The 13,875-nt window shown below is 41.2% G+C and overlaps 2 pseudogenes; both read left to right on the top strand.

Moving 5' to 3' along the window:
* Positions 1-4,372: 4,372 nt before the first annotated feature.
* Positions 4,373-6,443, top strand: LOC119538858 (annotated as a pseudogene).
* Positions 6,444-12,746: 6,303 nt separating this feature from the next.
* Positions 12,747-13,669, top strand: LOC119536783 (annotated as a pseudogene).
* Positions 13,670-13,875: the final 206 nt, after the last annotated feature.

Raw genomic sequence — 13,875 nt, 5'->3', positions numbered from 1 at the left:
TATGTTTGAATATCCACATATACATACACATAAACAGAATAAAATTGTTTAAAATATCCATGGAACTATGCTACACAGTGAACCCTAAGGTAATCCATAGCCTTTAATTAAAGGTAAGAGTAAAAATGTTCTGTCGTCAATTGAAGCAAATGTCCCACACCAATGAGAGTTGTTCTCAGCAGAGTGATATTTGAGATTCCTGTTTTTTATGCTTGCTTATTCTGTATATCCACAACTTCTCCAGTAAAAAAATAAATTAAGAAAAAGAGATTTTAAAAAGTTCTGGAAAGAATGGCTGTGGTTTGTTTAACTGTTTCTTCATTCTGGTACACAGGACAGAGTCTTTCCTCAAAGTCTCTTCAAAACAGGAATTTACATTTAAACTATAGTTAATCCTCAAGTTTCCAATGAAGTCCTGGAAATGGAATATAAATAAATTTGGTGAAAGCTTTTAATATTCAATTAAAATACCCAATATTATTCACCGTTTTGACTTCTGTGTGAAAAATAATTATATCACAAATACATCATATTATATTTTAGTTCCAACATTTGAATGTTTAAAATAGAATAAGAAATAACAGATACCATAAACCAATGATCTGTAGGGATATTGTAAAAAATTGCTCTATATCTTCCCAGGCCCTGATTTCAAGAGTGGAGTCTAGATGCAGAGATGGGGCAAGATGGCAAAAGAGGTGCTGAATTTAGCTCATCCTGTAGGGAAGCTGGTACATAGAGATTCTCTGGATCAACTGTTTGAGGGACTTCTGTGATCAGACACTGTACCCCAGTCTGGATGGGTGGAAGAGCCATGATCACAGCACAGAACTCTAAGAAAACTCTCCCAAGCTTTGGAGGTGGGTACCCTCCCCACTACCACACCAGGCTCTTTTGGACTCACTTCCCCATTGGAAATAGAAGCTGTCATTACTAGGAGAAAGGGAAGGTAGTCAACCAAGCACCAATTGCAGACTTAATTAACAAATTCTGTGTGCTGAATACAAGCTCTGAGTAGAGCTAAAGCCAGAGAAGGTTGAAAGGAACCTAAGCTAGAGATTTCTCCCTGGCAAGGAGGTGGTACTGATGAAAAAAAAAAAAAAAAAAGCCACAGGCTGAGTTGTCTGAGTGCAGAACACTGGAAAAGGGTTGTACCAAGAAAAGGGGCACATGGAGAAAAACTTGGAGGGGGGTGTCTGGGATCTGGCTCTGAAAGGGAGATGTTTTCCCTTTACTTTTTAGCAGCCCATTAAAGAAATCAACAGGCTTTTTCAGTTGTCACTACTTCCCCAGACAACAGTGCAGTTAAGGTATGTTTGAGAGACAAAGTAACAAGTAATGTGAAGGAGATAATTCCCTGATGGGGGATTCCTTCCCCCTAGAAAAAGGGAGGCAGGGCCCAGCAAAATGGCAGCTCTCATTCAGAGAGTTCAGACCCAAGTGGCTGGAAAACAAAAATAGTTTAAGACCACCTTCTGCCTCAGCCCATGTTTCAACCATGATCTGGCAGAAACAGGGCCTCCTGCGAATTAAAGGCACTATATGTCTTAATGAAGATGTGGGACTTAAATTCCTAATTGCAGGGCAGGATAGGAAAAGCACAGGATCAAGAGACTTCATGGGAGAGACTGGCAAACCCCTGGGACTCATCTCCAGGGAAAGTTGATACTGATTATACCCTCTTCCTGAGTCCTGGGACTGTCTTGTCTGAGAAAATCTGATTAGGATTGATCATACCTGGGTAGATCATTCTCACAAAACTTCCAAATAGGCAGGGCAAAAACTAGAAAAGCAGGAGCTGAAAAATTCAGATCAATTAAACAGAAGTTTTGATAGAGGTCTTGAAAAAGTTGAAGGGAATGTCAAAGAGCAGGTAGAGAAAAAAAGCCAACCAGTACGAAACCTTATGTGAAAGAGAGAAAACAACCTCCAGAATAAACTAATCAGGAAATCAGATGCCTAAAGACGGGTGAAAAATTATGAGTCATATTAGCAAGCCCAAAAATATGGGCTTAGTCAAAGGAGCAAACTAACACACTAAATGAGATACAAGAGTTGAAGGAAATCAAGATATTCAAACAAATCTTCTAAATCAAATCAAGGAGATGGAGGAAAATATGTAAAATAGATGAAGGATATAAAGACGACACTGGGTTTCTATGCAGAAGAACTTGAAAGCTTGAAAAACACATCAGACCTTATGGTAATGAAAGACACAATACAGGATGAGACACAGAATGCAGACATACAATAGCAGATTTAAAGTGGCAGAAGGAAGAATTAATGAACTAGAAGACAGGGCATATGAAATCCTACACAAAAAATGATAGGAAAAAGAATTGAAAAATATGAACAGGATCTCAGAGAATTGAATGACAGCATAAGACTCATGAATATTTATTTTATGTGTGTCCCAGAAGGGGAAAAACAGGGAAAGGGGATAGAAAGAATGATAAAGGAAAAATCACTAAAAATTTCCCAAGTCTTATGAATGACATAAAATTACAGATCTGAGGAACACAGCATATGCCAAACAGAATAGATCCAAATAGACCTTCTCTAAGACACTTATTCATCAGATGGTCAAATTTCAAACATGAAGAGAGGATTCTAAAATCAGCAATAAAAAAAAATCAGTCCATCAGATTACAAGGGAAGCTTTATAAGACTAAATGCAGTTTTCTCAGCAGAAACCATGGAAGCAAGAGGGAGTGGTATGATATATTTAAGATACTGAAAAAGAAAAATAGCCAACCAAGAATTCTATACCTGGAAAATTGTCCTTCAAAAATGAAGGGCAATTTAAATTATTTTCAGACAAACAGACATTGAGAGTGTTTGTGAACAAGTGATTTGCTCTGTAAGAAATACTAAAGGTAAAGCTACAGGAAGATAGCAAAAAAGAGAGGTTTTGAGAAAAGTGGAGAAATGAAAATTATCAGTAAGAGTAAAAAAAGAGAAAAAAGTAAGATGTGAGATATAAAATCCAAAAGACAAAATCATAGAAGAAAGTACTACCTTTACAGTAATAACATTAAATGTCAATGGATTAAATTGCCCAAAAGGCATAGACTGCAAGAATAGATTATAAAACAGGATCCATCTATAGCTGAATTTTGGAAATAATTTGATCAAAGTTCTCACGGGCAGTTGAGTAGTGGGTCAGTTCTCAAGCTCTCATAAGTACTCCAGTGAACTAAACAAGACCCTCATTGAACGGGTGGGTTCCACACCTCCATGGAAATAATTTTATCAAACTTATCCTCAGTTGAGTGGGTCACATCTCCATGGAAACATCCAATCAAAATTTCCGCCCCACAGGACTAGATTGAAAGACCCTATTGCTCTTCTGGGGTCCATAACAGTTTCAAGCCAGCACATTTCACCCCTTGGGCCCCAGAAAGACATTCTCCTTCCAAATGCAAAAATACATTCACAGAGGGCAAGGACAGCGCCCGAGCTCCGCCTCCAGGCTCTCCTCGGCCGCGGGTCGCAGCGCTCACAACTGGGAGCGGCGGGCCGGTCGGGTGGTGCTATCCCGGAGGCCTCCCGGGAGGCGCAGGCCCTTCCTGGGGGAGGGGGCCTGATCTGAAGGCTTCTCGAGGAGCGGGGCCTGGCCGGAGGAGCAGGGCCTCCCTGAAGCCTGCCCGGAAGACTCGGGCGGGTCCGGCGGGCGGAGTCCACGTGGGCGCACAGTGGAGGCCTGCGTCGGAGAAGCAGAAAACGGACTTCCGAGGCCGTCAACGTCAGCCTGAGGAGTGGACTTGGCTGTGGCAGGAGTGAGCCCCGATTTTTTGGTTTTGTTTGCTGTGTCTTTTTGGGCAGGGTCGGGTTGGGCGGTGAGGGGGTGGAGCGTGCACAGCGGCGGCGCAGGTGGCTCTGGCGGGCGGTGGGCGGGGGCCGAGCTGCCTGTGCATGCTTGGGCCCCGGGTGTACGTCCGCAGAGCGGGGATGGTAAGGTTTTAAGCCCAAGAAACTGGGAAATTGCAGTCTCATTAAAAATAGATTGTGGAAGGGGGTTGGGGCGGAGCCGGGTCTCCTGGAAAAGGTCCGTGACCTTGCCGTGCCCCAAGGAGTGGAACGGTGCGGAGTAGGAAGAGCCCTGGCCGGAGGGAATGGCCGTCCTTAGTGCAGATTCAGGGCTGTCAGAGCGGCCGGAATGCCGGCTATTAACAATGAGAGAGAACTGTCACCCAGGCCGGAAGTATTCTTGTCGCCATGATCAAAGCATTCTCGCCCTGTAGTCCAGCAAGATAGGAAATCGGATTCAGAAACCACTTTATCGACTGTCACGTTGCGTGTGCGCACGGTGCTCTGTCGGCAGAGATTTGGGGAAGTCAGAAGGCTGGTGCTGTTTCTAGAAAGCAGAAAAATGGAAAGTGGTACAGTTCTGCTGGAATCCAAATCCTCACCATTGAACCTTTTGAATGAAATACATCAGCTCCGCCTTCTTGGTCACCTATGTGATGTGACTGTCAGCATGGAATATCAGGGTGTCGGGGAAGAATTTATGGCCCATAAAGCTGTGCTAGAGCCACTAGCAAGTTCTTCAAGGAAATGTTCCTTAATGAAAAAACTGTGGATGGCACCAGGACTAGTGTCTACTTAAATGAAGTGCAAGTTGTTGACCTTGCTTCATTTCTTGAGTTTGTCTACACAGCAAAGGTACAGGTGGAAGAAGATCGAGTGCAGCGAATGTTGGAAATGGCTGAAAAGCTAAAATGTTTGGACTTGTCGGAGACTTGTTTTCAATTAAAGAAACATGTTAGAATCAGTCCTTTTGGAGTTGCAGAATTTCTCAGAATTTCAGGAGGCAGAAGCAAGCAGTGGCTCCCAAGTCATTGTTGTTCCCGACCCTAGGACCAGTGCAGCCACGGATGGGCCTCATTCCAATGTCCTTCTGGAGTCCTCGGATTACCCGGTAGAGAGAATCAGCAATGGCATGTTGCCAGCTATGCCACCGAGGAAGTCCAAGGAGAAACGCAACAAGAAAAAAGATATAGTTAAGCCTCTCTACCCTAAAATCAGGCCAGCCAGTGGAAGGCTGGCTGGAAGAAAGATGTTTGTAGAAATCCCTAAAAAAAAATACACAAGAAGACTCTGAGAGCAGCAGAAGAGTGCCGAGGATGACATGGGGGAATACAAGTGTCCCCAAGACCAAAGCCCAGATAATGTGGGAACAGAGGTGGAGCCAGTTATGAAAAATGTGAATCCCAAAAACGAGGAGGGCAATGCTGGTGTTTAGTTGGACAGAGTGCTGCAAAAGGCAGGAGAGGAGGAGGACGAGGAGGACGAGGAGGGGATAAGAAGAGCAATTTTCAATGCACGACCTGCGAGAAAGCGTTTCTGTATGAGAAGAGCTTCCTGAAGCACATCCAGCACCGCCATGGCGTTGCTGCTGAGGGGGTCTACCACTGCGACACCTGTGGCCAGACCTTCGCCAACCGCTGCAACGTCAAGGGCCACCAGCACCACGTGCGCAGCAGCGAGCCCCACTTTCCTTGCGAGCTGTGCGGGAAGAAGTTCAAGAGGAAGAAGGATGTGAAGCAGCACGTGCTGCAGGTGCACGAGGTGGGCGGGGAGCGGCACCACTGCCAGCAATGTGGCAAGGGCCTGAGCTGCAAGAGAGCGCTGCGGCTGCACGAACGCACACACACTGTGGACAAACCCTATGGCTGCACCGAGTGCGAGGCCAGGTTCTCGCAGCCCTCTGCCCTCAAGACTCACATGAGAATTCATACAGGGGAAAAAACCTTTTGTCTGTGATGAATGTGGTGCAAGATTCACTCAGAACCACATGCTGATTTATCATAAAAGGTGTCACACAGGTGAAAGACCTTTTATGTGTGAAACATGTGGCAAAAGTTTTGCTTCTAAAGCATATTTAAAACATCACAATACAAACCCTTTAAATGTGAAGTTTGTTTCAGGACTTTTGCCCAGCGGAATTCACTTTACCAGCATATTAAAGTCCATACAGGGGAACGTCCCTACTGTTGTGACCAGTGTGGTAAGCAGTTCACCCAGCTCAACGCCCTCCAGCGCCACCATCGGATACACGCAGGTGAGAAGCCGTTCATGTGTAACGCGTGCGGATGGACCGTCACTGACAAGTCCACTCTCCGGAGGCACACCTCAATGGCTCACCCAAGAATGGTGAGGGACAGAAGACCGAACAGCCTGATGAAGAGTGTGTGCCACCTAGACTTCCGGATAAATTGCTGTCCTTTGCAGAAAAAAGCCATTTTCATCACCTGGCCCCAGTCCAAGGCAGCATACCAGCCATGCAAGAGAACAGCCCTGCAGATGTGGCCTGCAAGGCGGATGACTCCGTGGTGCCCCAGAACACTCTGCTTGCCACCACCATCGGCAACCTCAGCCAGCTGACGCCACAGACAGACTCAGCCCCTCCGCAGCTTCACTCTCTGACCAACATGGAGTAAGAGTTGTAGTTACCTGCTAACCAGGTCCCGTGCTGCCAGTCTTTGAGTGTTACAGCAATACTCAAGGTGATGCCAGTGACTGTGAAAAAGAATTGTCCATGGGCAAAGAAGATGTGGGCTAGAATGGCTTCCACAGCTTTTCCTGAATGTCTGCTAACTTGTGCGACTTAATGAAAACATTTTTAAAGCGTTTCCTGAAAAATCCTGATGTGCATGATCTCAGCTACTCTTTTATCAACAAATGAGGCAGTTAACATAACCACACCCAATTCTGGGGTGTGTTGTATTCATTTATCTTTCTGATGCTTATCTTGATGTCTGTGAAGTTTGGACAACTGCTTGAGTTAATTGTAGGGTACAGAGCACTGGTGCAGCATGTGAACTTGCTGTTACCGGTCTCCCTGGTCTCTCACCCTGCCTTATCCTTCTGTGTAAGTTTATTTCCCTGATACCTCTTAAGGTATTTTTCTACCATGTCTGAGTCAAGGCTGAAGTGAAACTAGGGCTTATGTATTTACAGGATTTTCCCTGTCAAGTTGAAGCAAATCAGTCTGCTCTGAGGACTCTTAAATGTGACTGAAGAAATGGGTTACTGCATTCCCTTTTTTCTACTAGTTTTAGGCACTAAAAAAAGGAATGGCAAATTGAAGACTTGCAAAATAGCTCAGGATAGTGTACTCACAGTACATATGCAGGTAGATTTGTCATCAAGTCAACCTTTGAAATAAGGTGTGGCAATCTGGTTTGATTCCTAAAAATCTGATTAGGTACAGGCAGTCCTACCAAAGACTATAGCAGCAAAAGTGTATTTTTTGCAAAGAGGTGTGAAATATTAAGCAAGAGGCTTTAGGAACATTTGAAAGCTGTGTAGTTGTATCAGAATGAGGTGGTTATGGCAGATCTTAGAGCAGAGTATTGGTATTTTTGCCAGGTTTTTCTTATTTTTGTAATTTTCAGAGATCTAGACTTTCTCATTTCCACATAGAAAGATTGACATAGGTCAGTAATTGCCACATATTTGTTTCCTTGGCGGCATGTGTGAATGACAGATGAGCCAGCTCATCTTTGCACCTTAAGAGTGACTGTGAAGAATCAGTAACTTTTGTCTCAAATGCTCCTGTGGCTGTCTACTACTGAAATGAATTTTGCTCAGAATGACTTTGCATTGAAAAGATAATTCTACTGTATTTGCTAAGCCTAATTTTTGGTTCTGTAACTTTGGTATTTTGCCACATGCTTGTGAAGCACTTTCATTCACTTGTAACCCTTAAATGTATTAATTTAAAAAAAGAGAACCTTAAAGGACGAGAGTTCTTTTGCTCACTAGTTGCTTTTGTTTCCTACATCCTAATTTATTAAACTTGCTATGAAAACAGTTTCATTTTCTAAGAGGAAGGTCCTTTATCTATTCAGGATGAAGACAGCAGTACTATGCCAGAAACCAAAGGGGGGAGACATTTTTCCTAAGAGCATATTTTGTTTTAACTTGTAACACATTAAAGTAAATACTAAAGCCACCATAAACTGTTTCAGGTGCTGACAACATGTTTCCCACCTGCTCTGGAAAACAGTAGTCCCAAAAGTAATAGGGAAAGTAATAGTCCAAAGTTATTTTCAAATTCAATTATGATGTCATTATATCCTATAGTTGTGTTTATAGAACAAAAAATAGTAACTAGAACTGTCACACAACTATTTTACTCTTGGTAAGAGAAGAATGAACCTGTCCAGCTGATGTGCTATTTCATGAAAAAAGTCATCTTGATGAAAAGGAATTTACATAATAGATTATTTTGTTACCTACTGAAAGAATTTTGTCTTGAATTTCTTTCTTTAGAAGTTCTACAAAAAAAACTGTTTAATGTGTTAATAAATGTTTGCTTTGTAAAAGTAAAAAAAAAAAAAATACATACATTTCATCACAATATAGATAAGTACAAATTCTTATCAAAATAAGTTAAAGGTGTGGTTTGTCCTGAGTAAATTCTCCTATGGCTGTGGACCTGTGAAACTCAGAAAGTTATCTTCTTCAAATATATGAAGGAGGGAGAGTCATAGGATAAATGTTCCTATTGCTATAGGGAGAAACTGGAAGGAAAACAGGGTTCAAAGTTTTGAAACAGTTCCTAAAACCCACAGGCAAACTTCATTAGATTTCAAAGACTGAGAGTCATTTATAGAATGATGTTTTATCCTTGGGGCTTGAGAGAGGAGGAGTCCAAGTCTTTCCAAGGATCTTCATGACCTCTCTTTGCTCTCCAGATGCTGGGCTGAGTGCTCCAACATATCCATACATTGGGGAGACAACCTTCTTCTTGGCTATACCATCCTCAAGCATCTGGGTGGCATCTGGACCCTTTTCCATCTCCAGAGAACACTCTCAACTCCTTCAGAATAGAGGGATGGTGGCCAGCCTCTCCCCAATCTCCAGGGAATGTGCTCCACCCTCTCTGAGGCCTGGGATAGCAGCACTCTTCCTGAGCATTGAAGCAGAAGATCCACCCTCTGCCTGTTGGCAAACTCACCTTTCCCATGTGTGTGGGTTGCTCTGCTCTCCTTGCCCAAGGTTTCTTGGCTTCCATGGTTCTGCTTTTTCTGAAGAAATTTTTCATTCAATGTGTCCCTTTTCTGTCTCTTTTAGTTCAGACCAGCAGTGGTTCCATGTTCTAGTTTGCTAATGCTGCCAGAATGCAAAATACCAGAGATGGATTGGCTTTTAAAAAAGGGGGGGTTTATTTGGTTACACAGTTACAGTCTTAAGGCCATAAAGTGTCCAAGGTAACACATCAGCAATTGGGTACCTTCATTGGAGGATAGTCAATGGTGTCTGAAAAACCTCTGTTAGCTGGGAAGGCATGTGGCTGGCGTCTGCTCCAAAGTTCTGGTTTCAAAATGGCTTTCTCCCAGGATGTTCCTCTCTAGGCTACAGTTCCTCAAAAATGTCACTCTTACTTGCACTTGGGATATTTTTCCTTTCTTAGCTTCTCTGGAGCAAGAGTCTGCTTTCAATGGCCATCTTCAAACTGTCTCTCATCTGCAGCTCCTGTGCTTTCTTCAAAGTGTCCCTCTTGGCTGTAGCAGCTTGCTCCTTCAGCCTGATCTTATATAGTGCTCCAGTAATTTAATTGAGAACAACCTTGAATGGGTGGGCCAACACCTCCATGCAAATTATCCAGAGTCATTACCCACAGTTGGGTGGGGCACATCTCCATGGAAACACTCAAAGAATTACAATCTAATTAACACTGACAGGTCTGCCCACACAAGATTACATCAAAGATAATGGCATTTGAGGGGACACAACACATCCAAACTGGCACATTCTGCCTATAAATTTTTTGGCTTTGCATGCAGCATACAGGGGTCAAAACCATCAGACAGTAGGACTTTCCACAAATCCTTTCTGGATAACTCCATCTCCAATCCTGGTTTGTACTGAAATGGCTGGCTGGTTCCAAGTTTTGTTAAATCCTCATCTAGAACTGAAGTCTCTGGGGTTTCATTTTCTGGAAGCTCAGAGTTTTCCAGAACATCAATTTCTGGTTTCTTTGAACCCAAGACTTCAGTTCTCAGCTTCTCTCTTTACTCTCACATTTTACTATAATCTGCAAGAAGAAACCATGATGCATTTTCCACAATTAGTTTGGAGGTCTCTTTGGCTAAGTATCCCAGCTCATTGCTTTCAAATTCTGCCTTCCATCTAATGCCAGGATTCAATTTTACCAAGTTCTCCACCACTTTAAAACAAGGATTGCCTTTCTTCCAGTTGGCAATGACACATTCTTCATTTTAGTTTAAGGCCTCATCATAAGTGTCTTTAGAATCCATATTTCTACCAACATTCTCTTTGAAGTAATCTAGGCCTCTCCTATCAAGCTGATCACCACTCCCCTTATCCATTTAAAAATCCGTTCTAACCTCTGCGGTATACACGAATTCAGCATCACCCTACTTCTATGGTACCAAAATCTGTTCCAGTTTGCTAGAGCTGCCATTATGCAAAACACCAGAAATGGAAAGACTTTTATACAGGAGATTTATTGTATTACAAATTTACAGTCTAAAGGCTATAAAAGTGTCTAAACTAAGGCATCAACAAGAGGAAACCATCACTGAAGAAATGCATTTCACGCTATATATCTCCAAGTGTCAGCATCTGTGTCAGCTCTTGAGCTCTCTTAAGTACTCCAGTGAACTAATCAAGACTCATGCTGAATGGGTGGGGTCCACACCTTCATGGAAATAATTTGATCACTCTTCTCACCCACAGTTGAGTGGGTCACATCTCCATGGAAACATCCAATCAAAAGGTTCCAACCCACAAGATTGGATTAAGAGATCATGGTTCTTCTAGGGTCCATAACTATTTCAAACAGGCACAATATACAACAGATATTGAGTGGCTGCAATAAGTAATGAAATTGTGAAGCATGCAACTAGGTAAATGAAACTTGAGGACATTATGTTGTGTGAAACAAGCCAGAAAGAAAGGACAACTATTTAAAGGTCTCAGTAATATAAACTAAATATAATGAGCAAATGCTGAGAATTGATTTGAGAGCATAGGTTATCAAGGGATTGAAAGTGGGCAGAGATTGAGCAATCAATGAAGGAGTACAGAAATTTCAATAAGGTTTATTTTAAAGGTTTCTAGATTGTAAACTCTTGCAGCAGTCACATCTATTTCTGAGTTTTAATTGTTATTTAAGAGATATTTGTTTGGTACAAAATTTATGTTTTCTGTAGCATACTATCTAATTTAACCTGTATGGTCAGTTTATTTAAATAACATAATTACATGGAAACTACAATAACAAATGAGATTTTGTTAGTCTTTGTAGCTTAATGTAATATGCCAATACATCCCAGAGAATTTTGGGCAGGAAATGAAAAAAAAGTATTTGCAAAGTCCCCTTGAGGGACTGGGGAAAAATGTTGAAATAATTAACTTCCCCACCTGGGGAATTTCTGTTATTTTTGCAAGCCTTAGGAAATTCCTATTTAATATGTCAAGCCCTGTATCTTGGGGCTCCCCCTTATGAAACTTATTTCTGCAAAGGAGCAGCTAAATCTATTTATAATTATGCCTAAGAATCACTGCAAGAGAACCTCTTTTGTTTCTCAGATGTGACCTTTCTCTCTCAGCCAACTTGCAAATAAACTCACTACCATGCCCCTTATGTGGGACATGACTCACAAGGGTGTAAGTCTCCCAGGCAACATAGGACATTTGAAAGAGATTTCAAATAGGGTTGAAAGGTCATTTGGGAAATTCTTCTTATGCATTATATAGAAATTCTTTTTTAGTTTCTAGTGTATTAGAATAGCTAGAAGGAAATACCTGAACTGGTTGAATTATAATCCATTAGACTTGATTCTTGATGATAATTGTATAACTATAAGCTTTTATCATGTGACCATGTGATTCCAAAAACCTTGTGACTCCTATATGCCAAAAACCAGTTTATGGGCATATAGGAATAAAATAAAGACAAAAATAAATACATGAATAATAAGGGGGGATATTTTGGGTGTTCTTTTATATTTCATTTTTGTCTTTTTTTTTTGGAGTAATTAAAATGTCCTAAAATTGATTGTGGAGATGAATTCACAACTATATGATGATACTGTGACCCACTGATTGAATAATTTGGGTCGATCATGTTGTGTGTCAATATATCTCAATAAAATTTCAATTAAAAAGAAGTGTACAAATGGATATAATTACAACTGCAAAAAACCCACCAGCATATAATAAAAAAATGATAGTGTAAAGTTTTTAGCTGTGGTTATAGTGGGATGGCAGGATAGTAAATGGATGACTTTGTATTTTTGCAATATTTTGGTTTTTGTTTGATTTATTTAGTGTTACAAGAAAAATGTTTTAAAATAAATTTTTAAATATCTGTGAATAAAAACAATTGGAGTCTGTTTCTCTTCCCCTTTACCTGGGTTACACTTGTGGTTTATAAGGCCAATTCCTTGTAGCATAGGCTGTGCTGAGTGAATCTGGCAAGGCTGGATCAAGTAACTTTGAAATATTCTCTTAGCACTTTTGGAATCCTACCACCACCAATTAAACCAAACTGGGTAGCATTTTAGAAATCTGGCTATGCTTTCCCTGTTACCTGCATAAATTAAGAAGTTCTATAATTCTAGACAGTTAAGAATAAAAATCCATAGGTCACTCAATTAATTTCTGACTTAATTGATGCCCTTGCATGTTTCTTACAGTAGACATGTCACTAAATCATTTTTTTTTTTTCCCTCATAATCTTATTCTGTTTTTTTCCCTCTGTGGAAATGGAAGTGAGAAGTCACAACATTCTGGCTGAATTCATCTTTGTGGGCTTCATCTCAGATCCCCAATTGCAGCTGATTCTATCTGGAATATTTCTGACCCTCTCCTTAGTATCCTTATTAGGGTACAGGACCCTGGTTATCTTAATCCAGATTGATTCCCACCCACACTTTTCCATTGGGAATCTATCTTTCCTGGATTTCTGGAACACATCAGTGTATACCCCAGAAATCCTGTCCATTTCTGTCTCAGGAGATAAACTTTTATCCATGGCTGGGTGTGGTATCCAGTTCTTTCCCTGTGTTCTAGCCTACAAAGAGTTCTATCTTCTAGCAGCCATGGCTTATGACCACCACCTGGCAAATTGTATCCCATTATGATGTTCATGTACAATGTCCAGATCTCTCTATACTGGACTTGTTGCTGGCTTTACTTAGGAGGTTCCATAAATGCCATAGTCCAAACTACCAACACCTTCTGCCTGAGTTTCTGTGGTAAAAACATCATTGACCATTTCTCATATGATGCACCATGATTGGTTAAAATGTTCTGCACAGACACTCGGGTCTACGAAATACTCTTCCCTGGTATTGTGGTCTTCATAGTCCTCTACAGCATGCATACTTGACATCCTGATTTCCTGCTTCAACATCCTCCTGGATATCCTTAGGATCTGCTCTACCTCTGGAAGGCATAAGGCCTTTTCCACCTGTGCTTCCCACCTGATCTCAGTCATGAACTTCTATGGGTCCATGGTCCTTGATTTATTCAAGATCTGACTCCACTGATTCCCTCAAGAATAATGACTATCTTGTTCTATACCATGGTGAACTCATTACTCAAACTTTTCATTTATAGCACATGGAGTAAAGATATGAAAGGGCATTTCAGGACAACACCACAGACTAAAAGACTGCAAGGATGATACATCATCTCAGAACTTTTTTCTAAGTGTTCTTACACATTTTCCAAATTATTGACTTTTAGACATGCCTGTAATCATTGCAATTTTCCAAATAATTCCCACAAGTTGTACTGAAAACAATGAAATGTGTAAACCAAGCTTAGATTTTTATTTTCTTTAGAAATAAACTATTTTAAACCTATTATATTGGGTTGTGAGTTTCAGCA

The sequence above is a fragment of the Choloepus didactylus genome, chromosome 6 (genome assembly GCF_015220235.1).
Source record: "Choloepus didactylus isolate mChoDid1 chromosome 6, mChoDid1.pri, whole genome shotgun sequence".
Classification (NCBI taxonomy): domain Eukaryota; kingdom Metazoa; phylum Chordata; class Mammalia; order Pilosa; family Megalonychidae; genus Choloepus; species Choloepus didactylus.
This window is presented reverse-complemented; position numbering and strand designations above follow the sequence as displayed.